Here is a 21,468-nt window from a genome sequence, read left to right as displayed (position 1 = left end):
AGTGCTTTCAACCCCACGGGTTGTGGCCACTCTAGAACGGGAGAGACCTTTCCTGGATCCATGGAAAGACCAGAGGTAGAAATGATATACCCCAAAAACGGAACTTCAGACACCTCAAAAAGACATTTTTCTAACTTAGCATACAGGGAATGCTGCCTAAGTTTTTTTCAAAACAAACTTTACATGTTCCCTATGTTTTGTCAGGCTAGGTGAGAAGATCAGTATATCATCCAAATATACCAGAACGAACTTCCCCAGGACTTCTTTGAACACCTCATTGATCAACTCATGGAAAACAGGAGGGGCGTTACACAACCCGAAGGGCATGACAAGGTACTCGTAGTGCCCGTCGGGCGTGTTAAACGCCGTCTTCCATTCGTCACCCTCCCTTATGCATACCAGGTTGTATGCCCCTCTCAGATCGAGTTTAGAGAAGATACTAGCATTAGTCACCTCGGAGAACAAATCAGAGGGAGTGGGTAACGATTTTTTACGGTAATCTTGTTCAATCCCCGATAATCAATACACGGCCGAAGGCCACCATCCTTTTAAAAAAAAATAGAACCCTGCTCCGGCCGGAGACCTAGAATGGCGGATAAACCCTTTGGCCAGGTTTTCCTTAATGTAATCCTGCATAGCAAGTTTTTCAGGACCAGAAAGGTTATACAAGTGACTCCTAGGGGGCATACAACCTGACCGTAAGTCAATGGGACAGTCAAAACTTTGGTGTGGGGGAAGTTTGTCTGCAGACTTGGGGCGGAACACATCTGCAAATTCTGCATATTGCCTAGGCACCCCCTCCACCTGAACCTTGGTGGCGCAAACAGCAACTTTCTCCATACAATGATGATGACAAAAGGAGGACCAGCTTAGCAACTGGCCGGAACTCCAGTCAATCTGAGGAAAATGCTTTTACAACCACGGCATCCCAAGGATCACAGTGGAGGTCGCCATTTGAAGCACAAAAAACTGTAATTTTTCTTTATGTAATACCCCTACATGACACAGCAGTACAGGGGTCTGAGAAAGAGGCTGTTTACACTGCATAGGAGAATCATCCACAGCTGTCACCTAGATCTGTCTGTCTAATGGGATTAGGGGAATTCCAAATTTCTTAACGAAGTCATAGTCTATAAAATTGGCTGCAGAGCCTGAATCCACGAATGCCTGAGTGGACCGAACTTGACCCTCCCAGGTGATAGAACAGGGGAGGAGTAAGCGATTATCTGTTAGAGGTAATGCTGGCTCGCCTAGGGTAGTACCTCTAACTACACCTAGGCAGCAGCGTTTCCCGACTTCTTAGGGCAGTCTGCGGTTTTTCTCTACCTCCGACAATTTGGAATGTCCGATTTGCATCGGTTCATCCGGAGGAGGAGAAAGTGACGGATAGACTTTGACACTAGATCTCACAGGGTACCTCCCACGAGTCTGCCTCTGATAACGAATGCGGCGATCAATCTTCACCGCCAATGCAATCGCTTCATCGACAGTTTTAGGCTCAGGATGAGCCAACATCACATCAAAGACCGGGTCAGACAATCCCGTTAAAAAACAATCTAATAAAGCAAACTGTCCCCATCTAGCTGACACAGCCCACCTTCTAAATTCTGCAGCATAAGTTTGTACCATATTACGTCCCTGTCTGCGGGACTTTAGCTTCCTTTCAGCAGTGACTGCGATATCTGGATCATCGTATATTATAGCCATAGTCTTAAAAAACTCCTGGATAGAAGATAGTGCCTCATGATCACTGGGAAGACTGTATGCCCATGTCTGTGAATCCCCTGATAATAAGGTTTTAATAAGGGTCACCCTCTGACTTTCTGTTCCTGATGAAGTAGGTCTCATCTCAAAGTAAGAGAGACAACGATTTATGAAATTTTGAAAGTCAAATTTGTGCCTTGAAAACTTTACAGGGAGAGGCATTTTTAGATCAAAAACAGGAGGGGACTGCACTGGTGCGGTTGCTGGCTGGAGAGCTTGCACTACTCCAGACAGCTGGGTGATCTGTGTCTGTTGGGTATTGACCAGCATGGTTAAATTGTTCACCGCTGTGGTCAAGGCCCCAACTTGGCTGCACAGTGCGTCCATAGACATTTTGGCCTGCTGTTCTGTAACGATTGGTGTCAGCAAGTAACAGAATTCTGATTATGAGGTGATCTGCAGTATCACATATAATGCAGATATATACCTGATTATATGATGATCTGCAGAATCACCAATAATACAAGTATACAACCAGCTAATGTGATAGCAAGGTAAGTGCTGTTATTGTGCAAACATCACCACCATTGCAGTTGTTGAACCCACTCACACAAAACGCATACATTCCAACTTAGAGTGGGTGTGTGTGGCAGGAGAAGGAGGGTGCAGATGTGGGGGTGCAAGGGCCAACAAAACATATATATGGACATATATATGTTTTGTGTGTATACACATTTTCCATTAGTGTCCAGGTCCATTACATCTTCATTTAAAATAATAATGAAGCCATGTTTGAGTTTTGTAAAATCCTTTATAAAAAGGTGTTTGTTTGTTTTTTTTAAATATTATTAATGTACAAATTTAACAAATCCCAAACAAAACAACAATATAAAATTTTAAAGTTTGAGTCCTCATTGAGTGCTCTCCTCTTCAGAGGAAGAGTCCTCTATTATGATATTTCTTTCCCAGCGTTGGGGTTGTTGATGGGGTTGTTGCTGGGGTGGGGCCGTTTGTTGGGCCTGAGCAGCCATCTGTGCCCTCCTCTGTCTTGAAGCTGTGTACATAAAATAAAGACATGTTGGGATCAAATATTGTACATAAGTACTATACTATGTAAATATAATGTCTAAAATTATCATTACAAAACAACGTTCATTTATGAATAGTACACACCCCTCCTAATTATTTTTAATAACAATAGCCAACAGCTAACATCCTTCATATTTTAAACTACATTAACAAATTACCCAAATAAATATCAGCAGTCTGCCTCTCTAACCTTACCTTGTTGAGGCTAACATCCTGTAGGGCAAGGGTCCGTACCAAACTCTTGTGTCAGGATGCTTGCATGAACAAGGTAAGGTGAGAGAGGCTGATTGATGTTATTTTTTACCAACAATTTGAGCAGGGGGGGCAGCCTTTGGGAGGGGGGGGAGTGTACAGATATTTATAGTGATTGTGGGTTAGGTGTTTGTACTAATGAAATGTGGGACGTATGTTTGGGTGGGTTTCCGTGTAAAGGTGGCCTCACACCATACAATTTTACTGCAATCTGACTGTACAATTTTAATACAATGCTAACAACATCCATGTAGTATAACAGCACTTTGAGATTGATTGTACAGCCAGATTGCATGAAAATTGTATGGTGTGTGTGTGGCCCCCTTAAAGATTTGACCAAGAGACAAATTGATATCTAATAGCATCTGATTACAGATACATTTTTCTGTAATCTAATCTGGCCATACACTACACTTCCGTCCTATTTCAGCATGAAAACATCAGGGAATTGGCTGAGCGTCCACGTCCCCCTTGGCGATGCACCCAAAATGTATAAATGTATACATTACCCAGTCCTGTAGCAGCCTCCACGCGGTGACAGTCCATCTCGGTGGGTAAGCCGCATACACGCTAGTGGCGCAGAGCGTCTGACGTTGGACACTATGCGCCACCAGCTTGTATGCGGACCACGGCCAGATGGACGGTCACCGCGTGGAGGCTACTAAAGGATAGAGATGTCCCGAACGGTTCGCCGGCGAACGGTTCCAGGCGAACTTTGGGTGGTTCACATTTGCTTGCGAAGGCGAACTTTTGCGGAAATTCGATTCGCCCCATAATGCACTATGAGAGTCAACTTTGACCCTCTACATCACAGTCAGCAGGCACATTGTAGCCAATCCGGCTACACTCAGCCCTGGAGCCCCATCCCCCCTTATATAAGGCAGGCTCGCCGGCCATTACACTCACTCGTGCGCCTGCAAATAGACAGACTAGGGCGAGCTGCTGCAGATTTTTTCTCCTAGGGAAAGATTAGTTAGGCTCTTGGCTTGTTAGCTTGCTCCTGGCTGAATCTTATTGCTTTAATAGCACCCCTCATTCAACAGCTCTTTTCATAGCTAATCCTGTTCTTTTGATCTTTTTTTTTTTCTGTGTGTCAAACTGATTCAGTGACTACCTGTGTGTGTGACAGTGAGCTGCACATTGTACTACCCAGTACTGCATATACCTACTAGTGAAGTAAAATTGATAAATAAAATGGCCACCTGTAAGCCATTTTGCCACACTCCCTTTGTTCTATACAGTTACACGTATAAGACTAGTTCTCTTCTTTCACATGGTATCATGGGTTTGGAATGTGCTACTAGGGATGATTTGTCTTTCTTGTAGATAAGGATGGCGCTGTGTGAATCTCACCAGTCAAACTAGCCTTAAATTAACCACTTAAGCCTATCTGGACGAGTATTTTTGTCCAGATAGGCGCAGCTAAAGGCAACCTGGACGAGAATCCTCGTCCAGTTTTCAAACAGCGGTACCGCCGGGTTGCATGGGCCACGGCCCGTGTACCCCGGCGGTTTTCCGTGCCGGCGATTGGGGAGGAGAAAGAAAGCTTCTCTGAACCAATCGCAATGCCTGTGATGAAAGGACATGACCTCAATCAGAGGTCATGTCCATTCATAAGAATGTAACTTTTTTTTTTACTTTGTTAACATTATAACACTGCCTTGTAAACCAAGGAGTGTTTATCGCCATCTAGTGGCAAAAAGTGAAATTACCCTGCACAGATTTTGTATTAAAAAACAAACAAACCAGTAAATACCTACCACATAGATATAAAAAAAGATAAGTCTCTGTCACGGACGGTTGCGGGGCCGCAGACGCGTCCTGGAACCGCCCGTGAAGAAAAAGCGATCGCACTCGATTCTCTGCATCGATTGCGCTTCAGATCAATAGGACCAAGATTTGATGTGTAGTATCCCTCTGCCTAGGAACAGCTGGGGGATCTGTCTTAGCTGAGTGGAAGCCTGGGGGGGGGAGGTGTTAATTAGCTTGAACATCTTCCCTGTGGAAGACACAATTTCCCTTTCTGTTCTGGGAACCAGGTGACACCTAGCTGATCTCATGTAGATGTTAATTAACCAAAGGGTGATCAGGATGCCTAGGTGCAGCCAGGCAGGCTACGAATCCTCGGGAGGTCTTGACACCTTGCTCTCTGGTAAAGATCAAAGGGAAGTCAGCTGTTAGCAGCTAGAACACATCCTGAATAAACCTGAGTCTCATAGCATAATCCATAACTTCCCAGATCTGTCATATTTCTGGGGTTCCTGAGATGGCAGCTTCGCCAAACGTGGGGGAAGTGTAGCATGAGTCCCGATGCTGGTTCTGAGGAAGTTTCAGAACATTCTGCGGTAAGGACTGCCAGTTAGGCAGTTTGAAAGTGCCCTGATGATACCACAGGGGTCCCACCCCTCATGTCTGGTATCAGGGCGCTGGGTAAATCGAGGCAGATCTGAAAAAATTAGTAAATCTGCCCTGACCTGTACGGTTCTGTGAGATAGAGCCCATATATGGTTAAGGCATGATTTCTGGTCCCCCAGGACAAGGGGAGGACTCATCTCATGTTCTAAGGGTGTGTGTGGGCCCGCCCTCATTCCCTCCTACTGAATCAGGGGCATAAGAATGGCAGAGGAGCCAAACTCAGTGTCCTCCACCCTGAAAACATCTTGAACTCATCGGTGCCAGCTTGAGGATATGCTGGCATCCACCTGGTCTGAACTCTGAACCTTGATTGAAACCCAGAACTCTGTTTTTCCCACAAAAAAGACATCTTTCCAGGAACTAAGTATTTTTCTCCCTTCTTTTATTTTTTATACTGGCTATTACTGTTTTAATAATTGTTGATTTTAATAATTGTCTGTATATATTAATTATTTATATTGCGTGAATAAACGACTTTCTCCAAGTCATTCACTGTCCGCTACCCTGCTTATCAGCACACACAGAACTGATCCCGGGTCTCTGAAGATACGCTACTGTTTGTTTGTTGTTGGCTAGACAGAATACCGTGTGTTTAACCGTTTTATTCGCAGGACTAGTCAGTCAGTTAGTGGGCTCCACGGTCCCATGGTAACCGCGGTGGTGGCAGTTTACTCTGAACTAGTGGGTGAAGTTGTAATCACCCGTGTCTCACAGGCTCCCTTCTGAGTTGTCTGCGGCTAATTCTTAACGGTTCCTGCGCATTGACTGCGACCAGAGTTCGCACGATCTGTGCGCTGGCACCGTTTAGAAGGCTAAGTGCGGTCAGCCACTAGGGCTCCTGTGACAGTGTTAGGCAGCGGTTGGGACCTGTGTTGTGCTGAAAGTATCTAAGATAGCGCTAGCGCTATCAAGAAACGAACTAATTCATTGGTGTAGCTGGAAGGCAATATATTTTTTATATATACAGAGAGACTGTGTAGCCAGTACCCCTCCCCAAAAGTTTTATTTTATTTGGCATGGAAATGTCCGGGAACTACAAGAACATGTGCCTGTCGGACCTGCAAAATCTTTGCCAAGCAAGAGGCATTGACGTCGGCCGCAGGAAACAACAGGACCTGGTAACGGACTTGTTTCAATGGGATACCCAGCAACTGCGGGAGCTGGATGTGTCTGCTGAGGTAGACGCTGACCCATCTGACTCAAGGCAAGGGGAACCAGAGGCTGAAGATCCTAGGCGTACAGAGGTTGAGCATCCTGCGGGCCCTGTTGCAACAGTTACGCCAGAGACTGTCAGTATGGACCCCAATCCCAGAGTTTCTGAAAGTACTCGCCTGGAACCGGCCAGTACTGGACTGTCCATGGGTGCTGACCCGGTAATGCAGCAGGCATTACAAAAGCTGATGGAGACTGACCTGGACAAGTACCTGCAGTACATGGCGGAGCAAAAGCGAGAGGCACGAGAGGAACGGGAGCGCCAATCTGCAGAACGCAAAGCTGCTGCTGCTGCTGCTGAACGCCACGCGGAGAGGGATGCCGCAGAGGCGCGGGAGAGACGACAGCATGAGCTCAACATGGCAAAGGTTCAACAGGCCAGCCGGAGTTCACCGCCCAGCCTCCCTGCTGAAGGAGCTGCAGCACCCGTAAGTGCAAAATTTAAATTTGCTAATATTGAAAAAGACACAGACTTGTTTTTGCGGTCTTTTGAAAAAGCATGTCGTCAGTATCGTCTGTCCCAAGACCAGTGGGCCAGACATCTGACACCTTTGCTGCGCTACAAAGCGCTTGATGCTTTCGCAGAATTGCCTGCGGAAAAGGATAATGATTATGATGCTATAAAAGACGCTATCATTACTATGTACCAGCTGACGCCAGAAGCCTATCGCAAAAAGTTCAGGGCCTGGCAGAAAAAGTCTTCTGATTCGTACCGAGATGTGGTCAGCAGCTTGCTCACCACACTCCGCCAGTGGACTCTAGGCCTTACCAAAGGGTCTTATGATGTCCTGGAGGACTTGATAGTCCTGGAACAATTTCTGAACATTTGCCCTGCTGATGTACGACAATTTGTGTTGGAGCGCAAGCCTGCGTCAGCCACTTTCGCTGCAGACCTTGCTGAGACTTTTGCAACTACCCGGGTGGCTGATACCCGCAGAACTGTCCCATCCAGCTGGAGAGGAGGTCAGCCCAATACCTCGGCAGAACCTCCTGCCCCTGTGAGCCGTCAGCCACAGAGGCCATCCAGCACAGCTTCTGCACCCAGGCCTGCAGGGCCTGGAGAGGTCACCTGTCACTACTGCCGCCAGCCCGGACACATGAAATTCGACTGTCCGGAGCGGAGACAGACACCACCAGCACCTGGATCATCTGCATCACCTGTACCTCATCCACAGCAGAGGCAACCCGCCAGCGAACCACAGCCTGGATCATCAGATTTTGTCCTGTTTGCCCGCGGAAAGGAAATCCGCGACCGAACCGACCAGCAGCAACTTGTTAGAGTGAACGGCAAAGTTGTCACCGGATTTCGAGACACCGGAGCTGACATCACGTTAGTTCACTCACACCTTGTGCCAAAGGAGAGCATCAGCTCCAGCCGATCCCTTGCCCTTACTGGAGTAGAGGGCACCCTTTTTCACATAGCCCACGCGACAGTGAAGCTGGATTGGGGATTAGGAATCCAAGAAAGGGTTGTTGGGGTTATGAAGGATCTCCCAGTCCCTGTGTTGCTTGGGACTGATTTGGGCAAGCTTGTGTCCTACTATGAACCTGCCACGACCGCCTTGTCGCTCACGGAAGGAGACGGACTCTCCACCCACCACCAGGTACTTTATACACTTGGGGGAGCACCAGGGGGAGGTGGGTTGAATGTGCCCAGTTCAAGGGTACCAGGTTCAATAGTGTCTGCTTCAAAGGCACCTGAGTTTGAGGTACAGACTGTCTGTTGTGATGATGCCGTAACTGTACCTGAGTTTCCTGTACAACCTGTCTGTAATGAAAAAATGTCTATACCTGTCAATGTCATTACTGCATGCAATGATTATTTGAGTAATGTCCGTCTGTGCCATTCTGACAGTGTACCTGTGCTAGCAGTACCGCGCAGCTGCACTGCTCAGAACCCGAGCTCAGAACAGGTGGAGGGGGTTCCGGCCTCCTCCCCCTCCTCTGACCGCAGGGATGAGACCTTTCAGCCGCTGGCCTCGTGTGACATGAGCCAGTTGGCTGAAACTGACAACGCTGTATTCTCAGCCGCACTACAAAGTGACCCAAGCCTGGAGGTGCTCAGGCAGCAAGCCGCTGAGCCCCTCGCAGACGGGGCCACTTTAAAGGTGTACTGGGAAGGTGGGAGACTGTACAGTGAGTCTGTACAGCCCCCTACCGGTAGATCACATGCAAATACTAAATGGCTTGTGGTCCCGAGTGTGTTCAGGGGACATGTGCTGAAATCTGCACATGATAATTCCCTGACAGGACACTCTGGTGTCCGCAAGACACTTGCAGGTATTCGGAGGCAGTTTTATTGGCCCAGGATGAACAGGGATGTAGCAAACCACTGCAAAGCATGTGCAGTCTGTCAGGTGCCGGGAAGGTCCAGGGATTCCCGCGGGGTTCCCATAGGTCCACAGCCACTTCGCAGGGAACCCCTGCGTGGGCGGGCTGTTGACCTACCCAAACCACTGCCCGTTGTCAGCAGTCCCGGCAGACACCACATCCGACCGCAGTGGCGCCAATGCCCTGTCCAGAACGGTCCATGTCGGGCCAAACCTGAAGGTAGCAGACCGCGACCTGTCCAGTGGAACCAAGCCGCAGGCGCCAAGGGGTTTTCCCGCCGTGCCGGCAGCTCGAGACCCATCAGCCAGGTTAGCGGCGCCGCCACACATCTTGCGGATATGTGTCTGAGCCGCAGACAAGAGGGAGGGCTGTCACGGACGGTTGCGGGGCCGCAGACGCGTCCTGGAACCGCCCGTGAAGAAAAAGCGATCGCACTCGATTCTCTGCATCGATTGCGCTTCAGATCAATAGGACCAAGATTTGATGTGTAGTATCCCTCTGCCTAGGAACAGCTGGGGGATCTGTCTTAGCTGAGTGGAAGCCTGGGGGGGGGGAGGTGTTAATTAGCTTGAACATCTTCCCTGTGGAAGGCACAATTTCCCTTTCTGTTCTGGGAACCAGGTGACACCTAGCTGATCTCATGTAGATGTTAATTAACCAAAGGGTGATCAGGATGCCTAGGTGCAGCCAGGCAGGCTACGAATCCTCGGGAGGTCTTGACACCTTGCTCTCTGGTAAAGATCAAAGGTAAGTCAGCTGTTAGCAGCTAGAACACATCCTGAATAAACCTGAGTATCATAGCATAATCCATAACTTCCCAGATCTGTCATATTTCTGGGGTTCCTGAGATGGCAGCTTCGCCAAACGTGGGGGAAGTGTAGCATGAGTCCCGATGCTGGTTCTGAGGAAGTTTCAGAACATTCTGCGGTAAGGACTGCCAGTTAGGCAGTTTGAAAGTGCCCTGATGATACCACAGGGGTCCCACCCCTCATGTCTGGTATCAGGGCGCTGGGTAAATCGAGGCAGACCTGAAAATATTAGTAAATCTGCCCTGACCTGTACGGTTCTGTGAGATAGAGCCCATATATGGTTAAGGCATGATTTCTGGTCCCCCAGGACAAGGGGAGGACTCATCTCATGTTCTAAGGGGGTGTGTGGGCCCGCCCTCACTCCCTCCTACTGAATCAGGGGCATAAGAATGGCAGAGGAGCCAAACTCAGTGTCCTCCACCCTGAAAACATCTTGAACTCATCGGTGCCAGCTTGAGGATATGCTGGCATCCACCTGGTCTGAACTCTGAACCTTGATTGAAACCCAGAACTCTGTTTTTCCCACAAAAAGGACATCTTTCCAGGAACTAAGTATTTTTCTCCCTTCTTTTATTTTTATACTGGCTATTACTATTTTAATAATTGTTGATTTTAATAATTGTCTGTATATATTAATTATTTATATTGCGTGAATAAACGACTTTCTCCAAGTCATTCACTGTCCGCTACCCTGCTTATCAGCACACACAGAACTGATCCCGGGTCTCTGAAGATACGCTACTGTTTGTTTGTTGTTGGCTAGACAGAATACCGTGTGTTTAACCGTTTTATTCGCAGGACTAGTCAGTCAGTTAGTGGGCTCCACGGTCCCATGGTAACCGCGGTGGTGGCAGTTTACTCTGAACCAGTGGGTGAAGTTGTAATCACCCGTGTCTCACAGGCTCCCTTCTGAGTTGTCTGCGGTTAATTCTTAACGGTTCCTGCGCATTGACTGCGACCAGAGTTCGCACGATCTGTGCGCTGGCACCGTTTAGAAGGCTAAGTGCGGTCAGCCACTAGGGCTCCTGTGACAGTCTCTAAGGCAACTATTAATGGATTTTTCTTTTTGTAATATTTTAAATTTGCTTGGTAACTGGGGGAGGTGGGAGGGGTTTTGGAAGTGATTTAATTATATTAGTTTTAGTAGATAAGGGCTTACAATTGATGGAACACAAAAATAAACCACAGGAAAAAAAAACACCTTTATTTCCAAATAATATATTGTTGCCATACATTGTACTAGGAACATAATTTAAATGTTGTGATAGCTGGGACTAATGGGCAAATACAATGGGTGGGCTTTATTTATAGTAGCATTGCTTATTTTAAAACTATAGGGGGTGGAATTGGAGAAATAGTGTATTTTTCTTTTTTTTGGTGTATTTGCCTTCAAAATGCATAGAAAAAAGTAATTACTGAAAACAATTAAAGCTCACAAAAACTTTAATTTGTGGCAAAAAAAAAAACAAGATATAGATCATTTACATGTGATGAGTAGTGATAAAGTTATTGGCAAATGAATGGGAGGAGTGCTGACAGGGGAAAATTGCTTTTGTCCTGAAGGTGAAAACACCTGTGGGCTGAAGTGGTTAAACAAGCTACTATTGAAGCCAATTCCTCTAATAATAATTAACGACTGACTGATCTCATCCACTTAAATATTAATATGTATTCATGTATTCATTTATGCTGTATTCTGTATTCCAATAGTTAACTTAGAGATTTTGTGAGGATCCAATCAGGTTATTGGTAGGAGGAATGATTGTAATGTGTAATTGGGAGTATATAACTTCTGTTCCAAGCTTTGCAAGTCAGACATTGCTTTGCTATGATTCAGTGCATGTCTCCTGTACAGTAAATAAACCAATACTTTACTTCCAAGACATCGATTTGTGGTATTTCACAACAGTTTGGCGAGCCAGCCAGGAGGGTCCAGCCTGACACCCGATGCCTATCTGGTCCAGTGAACTGGGAACAAGCTACCAGTGTGAATGTGCACAAGAGGTAAGCAGATACCTTGCACTTAGCTAAAATCTGTCACACTTGGTGCTGTACCTGGAGCGCAATTGCCAGAGAAGGTTTGGTTGTAAGGTGGCACTCTGAACCAGTCTGGAAGTAAACTATTGTAAACTTTGGATATCCTCACTAGTATATATAGTTTAACTGGCTATATAATCTAGTGGAAAGAACTTGTAAATATGGCAATCCTCACTATCTGTGAATAGTGGGAAGAGACGTCTGTAGGAAATGTGGAAATTCTCACTTATGCGCAGCCTGTATACTGTGCAGCCTTTGCACTTGATCCTAGTCTTCTCTGAGCAGTCCCTTGTACTGCATAGTTGAGGTGAGGCTGGGATTGATTGCACCTCAGATTGCATAGTTTATGGTCACCAATAGGCTCAGAAGAGGACTTATCTGTATGCAGGCAGTTGGATAACTCCTAGGGGAAGCCTCGTTCTTAACGGGAAGAGGTAACGGGTTGGGTATTAGACTCATCATGGCCAGAGAATAATTGCCTCTGGTTAAGCCTATAGTGGAAATCCTCACCAGTCTATAGTGGGAAGGGATATATCCAGTTAGGTGAGATGTAATGAGATACCACGTGGAAGAGTAAAAGTTACAGATATCTGTGGGGAAAGGAAAAAAAAAAGGAAGGAAAAGGAGGAAAAGAAAAAATAGACGTGCACTATGGGAATTATTTTGAGCCATGGCGTTAACATCAGAGCAAGTAATATTTAAGAGCATGCTTCATGATATGAACCAAAGACCATTTTTTAGACCTAGGTGAATTGTGAAATACTTTTATTGATCTTTGAGGAAATTTGTAGTTGCTGTTGTTGAATCCGTAACATGTAGATGAATTAGACTGTAAAGTATTTGATGACAAAATTTGGTATATTTGTAAATTGAGATAATTAATTTTATGCTGGTTGCCCAAAAAATCTGGTTGACAGAATAGATCTATGGAATTATATAATTAGGGAAAGTTTAGGGACAATTAAATTGTATGTTTTATTTGTTGTTGTTTTGTTTGTTTGTGTGTTAATAAGTGTGGCTGGCTGTACTTGGTTGAACATTCTAAGGGGTTGTAGTGTTATACAGCAGCCTCCAACGAACCTAGAGACATATTGCTTATGAGAGTGTATTAATTATGTGTAGGCCAAACAGCTATAGAGTTTCAGAATCTGGGAGACATATTTTCTTGTTTAAATAAATGATACAGAATATGGAATCACCATTACAAGTCATATGTGATAGACATCCAAATGGTAAAACAAGTTTAATTTAGCATAGTGGTAAATGGCCTGAGAAAACAAAAATTGAATTGAATTGTGTATACATTTAAGAAGTTACTCCTGGGAAAAACAACATGGTTCAGATCCAAATGGTTACTAAACGAAACGTCCATGCTACAAATATGTTAGAGTTAGAGATTCAGGTTAACATTGGAAAAATCAGCATTTGGTAGTGAAAAGGTCTGCTGCAGTGTTCCATTAACCCCCCTGTACCAGCAGAGCTTGTTTGCAGCTGTGAGCTCACTATGCCCCCTCCTAAGGAATCAGCTCAAATAACAGCAGTATCACCGTCTGTATACAGACTAATGGCCCATACTCACGGGCTACAATCACGGGTCGCCCGTGAGTATGCGCCGTTGCACGGGCGCGCACCCCGAACTGTCGCCCATCGCTGATGTCGCCAGGCGATTGAACTGCTCAATCGCCTGGCGACAGTCGCCGCCGCAACTCCGCCGCAACTGTCGCTAGTCCGCGTGAGTACGCGGACTAGCGACAGCAACCTCCATTGAGGTATACGGAGCTTCCGGCGGGGGGAGGAGGAACGTCGGCGACAGCTTCCGTTGCGCCGCTGGTCCCTCTTCCGCATGTGTACGTGGAGGGACCTGGCAAAGAGCTGTCGCCGGCCTGTTGCCCACAAGCTCACGTGTGCTGGCGACAGGCCCAAAAAGTTGCCCGTGTGTACGGGCCATAAGACTCTACAGAAATCATGGGCTAGCAAGGGTTACGTGAACTGCCAGTAGGGATAATAGTATTAGAGGGTACAATAATCGCAAATGCCTTCTGTGGTAAGGAGGCAAACTTCTGTTTTGTATAGCATTTTAGTAAGCAGGCTTTTTGGTCTCTTTCAGCCCCTTACACACTCCTAGGAGTTCTAATTCACCATGAGCTTGCTGGGTAATCTAGAACTTAGGGTATAATGAATAAATACAAAATAATAATGGAGGAGGAAAAAATGAAAATTATATCTCTTGTCTGTAAGGAAGCTTCTGTGTGATGGAATCACAGACGATTGTGCAAGAAAGAAGGGTTATGAATGGTTGTTACTAATTTGGTTGTATTTTCTGTCTAATTAGCAGATTGAGAAGTCTTGGTGTGAGTTATGCAGGGAATGCTGTGATGACTGTGTTTTCCAGTGTGTGTAAGCTGAGACTGCTTGACAATATATAGTGTGCATGTTCAGCAAAATATATCAAAGCTGGAATTTGTTGATAGCTGTTGTTGTATGGTCCGGGAAAGTTAAAATAGGAAAAGCTACATAAAGTCTATGCTGTATATGATTGATAAAGAAGGTAAACATAATTAAGTCTGATATTGTATGCCTTTTAATAAGTTTCGATTTTTCTTTTCTGTGTGAATGTAGCCAAGTGTCAATACCAGTTCTACGATCTCTGGTCCCAAAGCACTGGAATGCGTACAGAGCACACTTTTTGGCCTTTTTTTAGTGGTAGAAATATCAGTTTTCAAAAGACAAATTGTCTACCACCTCCTACTTTACATACAGTAGGTTTCTCAAAACGTTTACGAGAAGGGATTCATAATAGGGGTATGGAAAGAATGAAGGGCCCCATCCTCACAATGTTGGATTTGTGGGAAACTAGAAGACTTAGGGCCTGATTCACAAAGCGGTGCAAACACTTTGCACGCCTGTGAAAAGCCCTTTATCACGCCTAAACTTAGTTTAGGCGTGATCTGAAGGAATTCGCGCGAACTCCCGCGGGTAAAGTTTTGCGCGCGTAGCGCAGTGCGCTACGCGCGCAGCGCACCGTGCTTCGCGCGAAGTGCCCATTAAGCCCTATGGGACTTTGCGCGTACGCGCGGTAGCTTCGCGCGAGTTAGAGCACAAAGCGGTGATAACTTTGCTAGTGCAAAGGTTATCACGCCTAAAGTCTTTTAGGCGTGATAACTGGGTTATCACCGCTTTGTGAATCGAGCCCTTAGAAATAGTATAGTATCTGTAACGGTCTTGTGTCGTAGCTCAGATGTCTGATTATGTGGTGATCTGCAGAATCACCAATAATGCAGACTCTATACCTGATTATGTGTGATCTGCAGAATCACCAATAATACCAGTATAACAGACAAAGGCCTCGATTCACAAAGCGGTGATAACCCAGTTATCACGCCTAAAAGACTTTAGGCGTGATGACCTTTTCACCACTGAGTTATCACCGATTTTTCCTGCTCTTCGCGCGAAGTTACCGCGCGTACGCGCTTTCGCGCGTACGCGCGTGAGAGCGCGCGCAAAGTCCCATAGGGCTTAATGGGAGCTTCGCGCGAAGCGGGGGCCGCTGCGCGCGCGCGTGCGCGGTTGCGCGCGCAAAACTTTGCGCGCGGTAACTTCGCGCGAGTTTCTTCTTATCATGCCTAAAGTGAGTTTAGGCGTGATAAGGGCCTTTTCACCAGCGTGCAAACACTTTGCACCGCTTGGTGAATCAAGCCCAAAGAGCTGAGTGTGTAGTGATTTGGTGCAATCGTACTTTAATAGTTTAATGAGACCTCACCAGAGGGCTGGTGAGGTACTATCAGTACACAGAGCATGCACTAGAGTACAAGCTCCAGCAAGCTGGAGAAAATACTACCGAAGAGGCCGAATCTCCCGTGGAGCGGGTGGTTCAGGAAGTACTGCAGCCGAGGAGACACAACCGGGACTGCACTAAAAAATAACTTCACCAGAGGCGCTGGTGAAGCTAGCACTTCACCAGTGGCGAGGGCCCACTGATGAGTAGAGTAGTCTGACAGGCAAGTTTCGGCAACAGAGAGGTCAGTATAGGTACAGAATCGTGAGGCAGGAGAGTAAACGGTAATCAGACAGAGGTTCAGCAACAGGAAGGCAGATAGGCAAAAGTACAGGATCAGAAAGCAGGATTAGAGTCGGAGTAATAGCCAATAGTCATACACGGGAGATCTATATAATATCCTAGTCTAGGTGTGAAGTCCTTGGCATCAACACCTCGGAACTAGTTCTAACAAATAAACAGTAACAATATAGTAATATCCTAGACTAGGTGTGAAATCCTTAGCATCAACACCTGGGATCTAGTCTAAGGTCTGAGCGCTAACACCCAAGTATTGACTACAACAGACAAAGTGTGAATGAAGCCCGGAGGCTTAAGAAGCAGAGGAGACCTCACCGGCACGCCCCCCTCCATCAGCCAATCCAGGGCGCCGTGAGTCTCCTCTGCCATCAGCCAACCAGCAGGTCAGCTGACACCTCTCTTCCTGGCATAAAGGTCCTGTCTGTGCGCACGCCCGCACAAGACAGCGACCCTATGTGCCAAAGAAAGCCCCGTCCTTGGCGTCCTAACCACCAGAGAGACGGGCAGGGACACGAGGGCAGCTGCGGTGGCGGGACCGTTCGCCGCAGCTGTCGCCCCCCAGACCACCTCGGCCCCCGGCGACCCAGATGCCGGGGAAACGTGCGAAGACCTGAAGGCAGCTGCGGCGGTGGTGTCGCTCGCCTCAGCTGTTATTATAGTTGTTACAGTATCCTTATCACACTTCATACAGTAAACAAACCCATTTCCCTTAAACATATCATTTTTTAAGGTTAATAAGGTAGGCCCATAGAACTTAAAAACACATGGGCCCAGAAGAACTGTAAAAATGAAAAATATGACACCCAGTACAAACTTGGCAGAGCTGCTACACTCATATTCTGACTGCAATCCCTGTTTATCAGAATGGAGACAGAAGGCTTCTTTTGGGGAACTTTAATTTATGCCCTTTGCTTGTCTAGTTCTAATCAAAATAGGGAATATTGTCCTTACGGAATGTTTCTTTCACTCTATATATCCCGATCAGTTCTTGTACTGGGACCTACTCACTAAATTTAACCATTTCATGCATTCAAAAAGGGGCCAACTTGTACGGTATCATAATCTGCAGTCTGTATCTGACAGGTGGTTATGTTTGTTTGATGAATTTTATTATGCAGTAGTTTGACGTGTGTGGGGATTGTATACTAGATCTTGTAAGATTGGCTAGAAGTACAGACCTTTACTAGGGTGTCTGACTGAATTTTTAGAACTTTAAGAAGATAATGGAAAATTTTACAGTGCAAATTATGTTCAATATATTTTAGTGCGCTGCACAAACAGGGGGGAGTAGATTAGTTAAACAAACAGATATTGGCAGATCATTAAGACAATAAATGGAATACAATAAAATTATATAAATAAATGAAGAATATTTACTCTATGAGATATAGCATTATTTTAAATAGGAGTGAGAAATTGGTTGAATAAAGCTGATTTGTATGTGAAGATGTCTCATGTGAGGATGTGTTGTGTCTCAGAGCTGTTTGACAGGTTGATATTTTAAAATCAGGGAAGTTGATATAACATGTACATGTTTATCGTATGGTTAATGAAGCCAGTGCTATGAGAGGAAGAATGTTACAATGCTAGATAAGTCTATGCAAGGGAATGTTATTTTGTCTGTGAGAATACAAGCGTTAAATGAGAGCTGTGTGATAATACATATCTGGCTGTTTTGGAGTGAAGTAAGGCCCCGTTCACACTTGCAGTTTTGCTAAAACCGCACCGGATGTCCGGACCGCACCGGAGCCGGATCGGACCTGACCCGTACGGTTCCAGTCCGGATCCGGTCCGGATCCGGTCCGGTTGCATACGGTTTCCGTGCGGTATGAACACGGTTGCGGTCCGGATCCGGATTCTTAAAGAGATAACAACCTGTATAAATACCTGGGGTTCTGGGAGGTCAGCAGAAGCTCTGGGGTCATTGTTGGAGACAGCTGGACGTGTGGAGACCATCCTTGGATACAGAGACAGCAGTTGGGACCATGGATCCAGTCATTTTTTACGCTTATTACCTGGGAATTCTCTCCTTCTTGTTGTTTACCTACTACTATGTGGGGAGAAGGCGTGCTCCTCGCAGGAGATGGTGGGTGCACCCTCTACTAGCCAGGAGGCAGAGGAAGGGAGAGTTCCAGGCCCTCTACCGGGACCTCAGACGACACCCACAGAAGTTCTACAGCTACACTCGGATGTCTATTCCCCTGTAAGTATCTAGGCCTAAATACACCAACCCCCACCATCCCTAAACACCCCACCCTCACCCCCACAACACCTCATCCCTGTATACCTAGCTAAACACACCACCCTGACCCCCACACCCCTGTATACCTAGCTATACACTACACCCCCACCCTCCACAACACTCCCAAACCTCTGTAAACACACCTCCCCCATCCTCCACCCAACACCTTGTCCCACAACATAATTTACAGCTTCTTCCTTTCCATCTCCTGACGGGTTTGATACCCTTTTGGAGATGGTGAAGGATGACCTTAGGAAGAAGGATACCACGTTCAGGAGAGCAGTCACACCACAAGAACAACTACTCATCACACTGAGGTATGTAAAAACAAATTTTTTTATTGCAAAAACAACCACTTTCCAACATGGAAACATTCTTCCAACATGGAAGACAAAAAATAACATATCTATGGTATAGCCCGGTCAGTTTTAAGGAACACCAACCACCAACTTTGTGCTGGAAGAGTTGCAGGGCATAGCTGCCCAAGTGTCTTTCGGGGACACCAGTCCCTAATATTAAAGTGCTTCAAAAACCTAACCACTGGCACAGGACCCTCTGAGCCATGGATGAAGGACACAGGTCAGTGAAAAGGCTAGGCCTCTCACCGACCAGTGTAGGTGTCCTTCATCCATGGCTCCAAGGGTCTTGTGCAAGTGATTAGGAACAAGAACAAAGTGAGGAGCAAGAGGAACCGATGGCAGAGGAGCAGGACTACAGGTGGTGTCTTTCGGGGACACCAGGCCCTAAATTTTTAGTGCTTCTAAAACCTAACCACTGGCACAGGACCCTCTGAGCCATGGATGAAGGACACAGGTCAGTGAAAAGGCTAGGCCTCTCACCAACCAGTCAAGGTGTCCTTCACCCATGGCTCCAAGGGTCTTGTGCAAGTGGTTAGGAACAAGAACAAAGTGAGGAGCAAGAGGAACCGATGGCAGAGGTGCATGACTACAGGTGCAGTGCAACAGGCACAAGGTTGTGACCCAGGTAGTGTCTTTCGGGGACACCAGGCCCTAAAATTGAAGTGCTTTAAAAACCTAACCACTGGCACATGACCCTCTGAGCCATGGATGAAGGACACAGGTCAGTGAAAAGGCTAGGCCTCTCACCGACCAGTCAAGGTGTCCTTCATCCATGGTTCAAAGGGTCTTGTGCAAGTGGTTAGGAACAAGAACAAAGTGAGGAGCAAGAGGAACCGATGGCAGAGGTGCATGACTACAGGTGCAGTGCAACAGGCACAAGGTTGTGACCCAGGTAGTGTCTTTCGGGGACACCAGGCCCTAAAATTGAAGTGCTTTAAAAACCTAACCACTGGCACATGACCCTCTGAGCCATGGATGAAGGACACAGGTCAGTGAAAAGGCTAGGCCTCTCACCGACCAGTGTAGGTGTCTTTCATCCATGGTTTCAAGGGTCTTGTGCAAGTGATTAGGAACAAGAACAAAGTGAGGAGCAAGAGGAACCGATGGCAGAGGAGCAGGACTACAGGTAGTGTCTTTCGGGGACACCAGGCCCTAAATTTTTAGTGCTTCTAAAACCTAACCACTGGCACAGGACCCTCTGAGCCATGGATGAAGGACACAGGTCAGTGAAAAGGCTAGGCCTCTCACCGACCAGTCAAGGTGTCCTTCACCCATGGCTCCAAGGGTCTTGTGCAAGTGATTAGGAACAACAAAGTAAGGAACAAGAGGAATCAAAGGCACAGGTGCAGGACTACAGGTGCAGTGCAACAGGCACAAGGTTGTGACCCAGGTAGTGTCTTTCGGGGACACCAGGCCCTAAAATTGAAGTGCTTTAAAAACCTAACCACTGGCACAGGACCCTCTGAGCCATGGATGAAGGACACAGGTCAGTGAAAAGGCTAGGCCTCTCACCGACCAGTGAAGGTGTCCTTCACCCATGGCTCCAAGGGTCTTGTGCAAGTGATTAGGAACAACAAAGTAAGGAACAAGAGGAATCAAAGGCACAGGTGCAGGACTACAGGCGCAGTGCAACAGGCACAAGGTTGTGACCCAGGTAGTGTCTTTCGGGGACACCAGGCCCTAAAATTGAAGTGCTTTAAAAACCTAACCACTGGCACATGACCCTCTGAGCCATGGATGAAGGACACAGGTCAGTGAAAAGGCTAGGCCTCTCACCGACCAGTGAAGGTGTCCTTCACCCATGGCTCCAAGGGTCTTGTGCAAGTGATTAGGAACAACAAAGTAAGGAACAAGAGGAATCAAAGGCACAGGTGCAGGACTACAGGTGCAGTGCAACAGGCACAAGGTTGTGACCCAGGTAGTGTCTTTCGGGGACACCAGGCCCTAAAGTTCAAGTCCAGCAAAAACAAAAGTTCCCTGACATGGTCATCTGAACACCTCTGAACCTTGGTTGAAGGAGATGGGGCAGGGAAAAGGTTGGGCTAAAAAGCCCTGGGATGGTATCCTTCCTCCGAGGATCGGAGGTATTCAGAGGAGCATGTCCAGGAAAAATTTGACTTTTTTTTCAAATTGTATCGGCACCACTACTAGAAAAGGTGGGAGTTGCTGCCTGGAAATCTGGACTCTCTTGGGTGCTGGTCGTGGATGAGCTGGACCCTGACAGCGGTGGCCCATATTGACTGCCTCTGTAGCCGGTGTACATCTGTGATGATTGCCAGGTGGGCACCGCTGTTGGTTGTGGGGGTCTAAAAATTGGTGGTTGCAATAATGGCGTGTCCATGTGTTGTTTGATCACCTCCAGCAAAGTGGAATGGCACGCCATCATGTTTTGGGAAGGCACCTTTTCCAAATATGGTATTAGAGACATCACAGTGTGAAAACACGGGTGTGCCTGCAATTTCAGTAGTTCCTTGCTTTGTTGATGCATTTGCTGCATCATGTTCTGCAGCTGGCCCACCGACTGATGATGCTGCGCATGCAGTTGGTCGATTTCTCCTCTGTGCATCTCATGCATCATTTTAAGCTCATCCCTGTAGTGCCCATGTACAGCGTCGAGCTCACATTGCAGTGAAGTGATGTGGGACTTGTACTGCTCCATGTGATATGGCCCCTGTCCTCATCTTGCAACTGCCGGGTTATGAGAGTTTGGTGGCTCTGAAGAATCCCGAGAAGTCCGGAGACAGCCCCGGACATCTCGGACTCTGTCTCTCTCCTTGTTGGGGGGAGGGTACCTCGACGCCTCACTGGTGGGGTGGTCCTCACTGGTGGTGTGGCAGCATCTTCCCGTCCTCTGGCCTGTGTCGGGGTTGCCCTGCGCGCTGGTTGTGCTGCAGTCTCTCGGTGCTCCTCACTTTGTTCTTGTTCCCCTGGATCTTCCATAGC

Source organism: Hyperolius riggenbachi, chromosome 6 (assembly GCF_040937935.1).
Source record: "Hyperolius riggenbachi isolate aHypRig1 chromosome 6, aHypRig1.pri, whole genome shotgun sequence".
Lineage (NCBI taxonomy): Eukaryota > Metazoa > Chordata > Amphibia > Anura > Hyperoliidae > Hyperolius > Hyperolius riggenbachi.
This window is presented reverse-complemented; position numbering follows the sequence as displayed.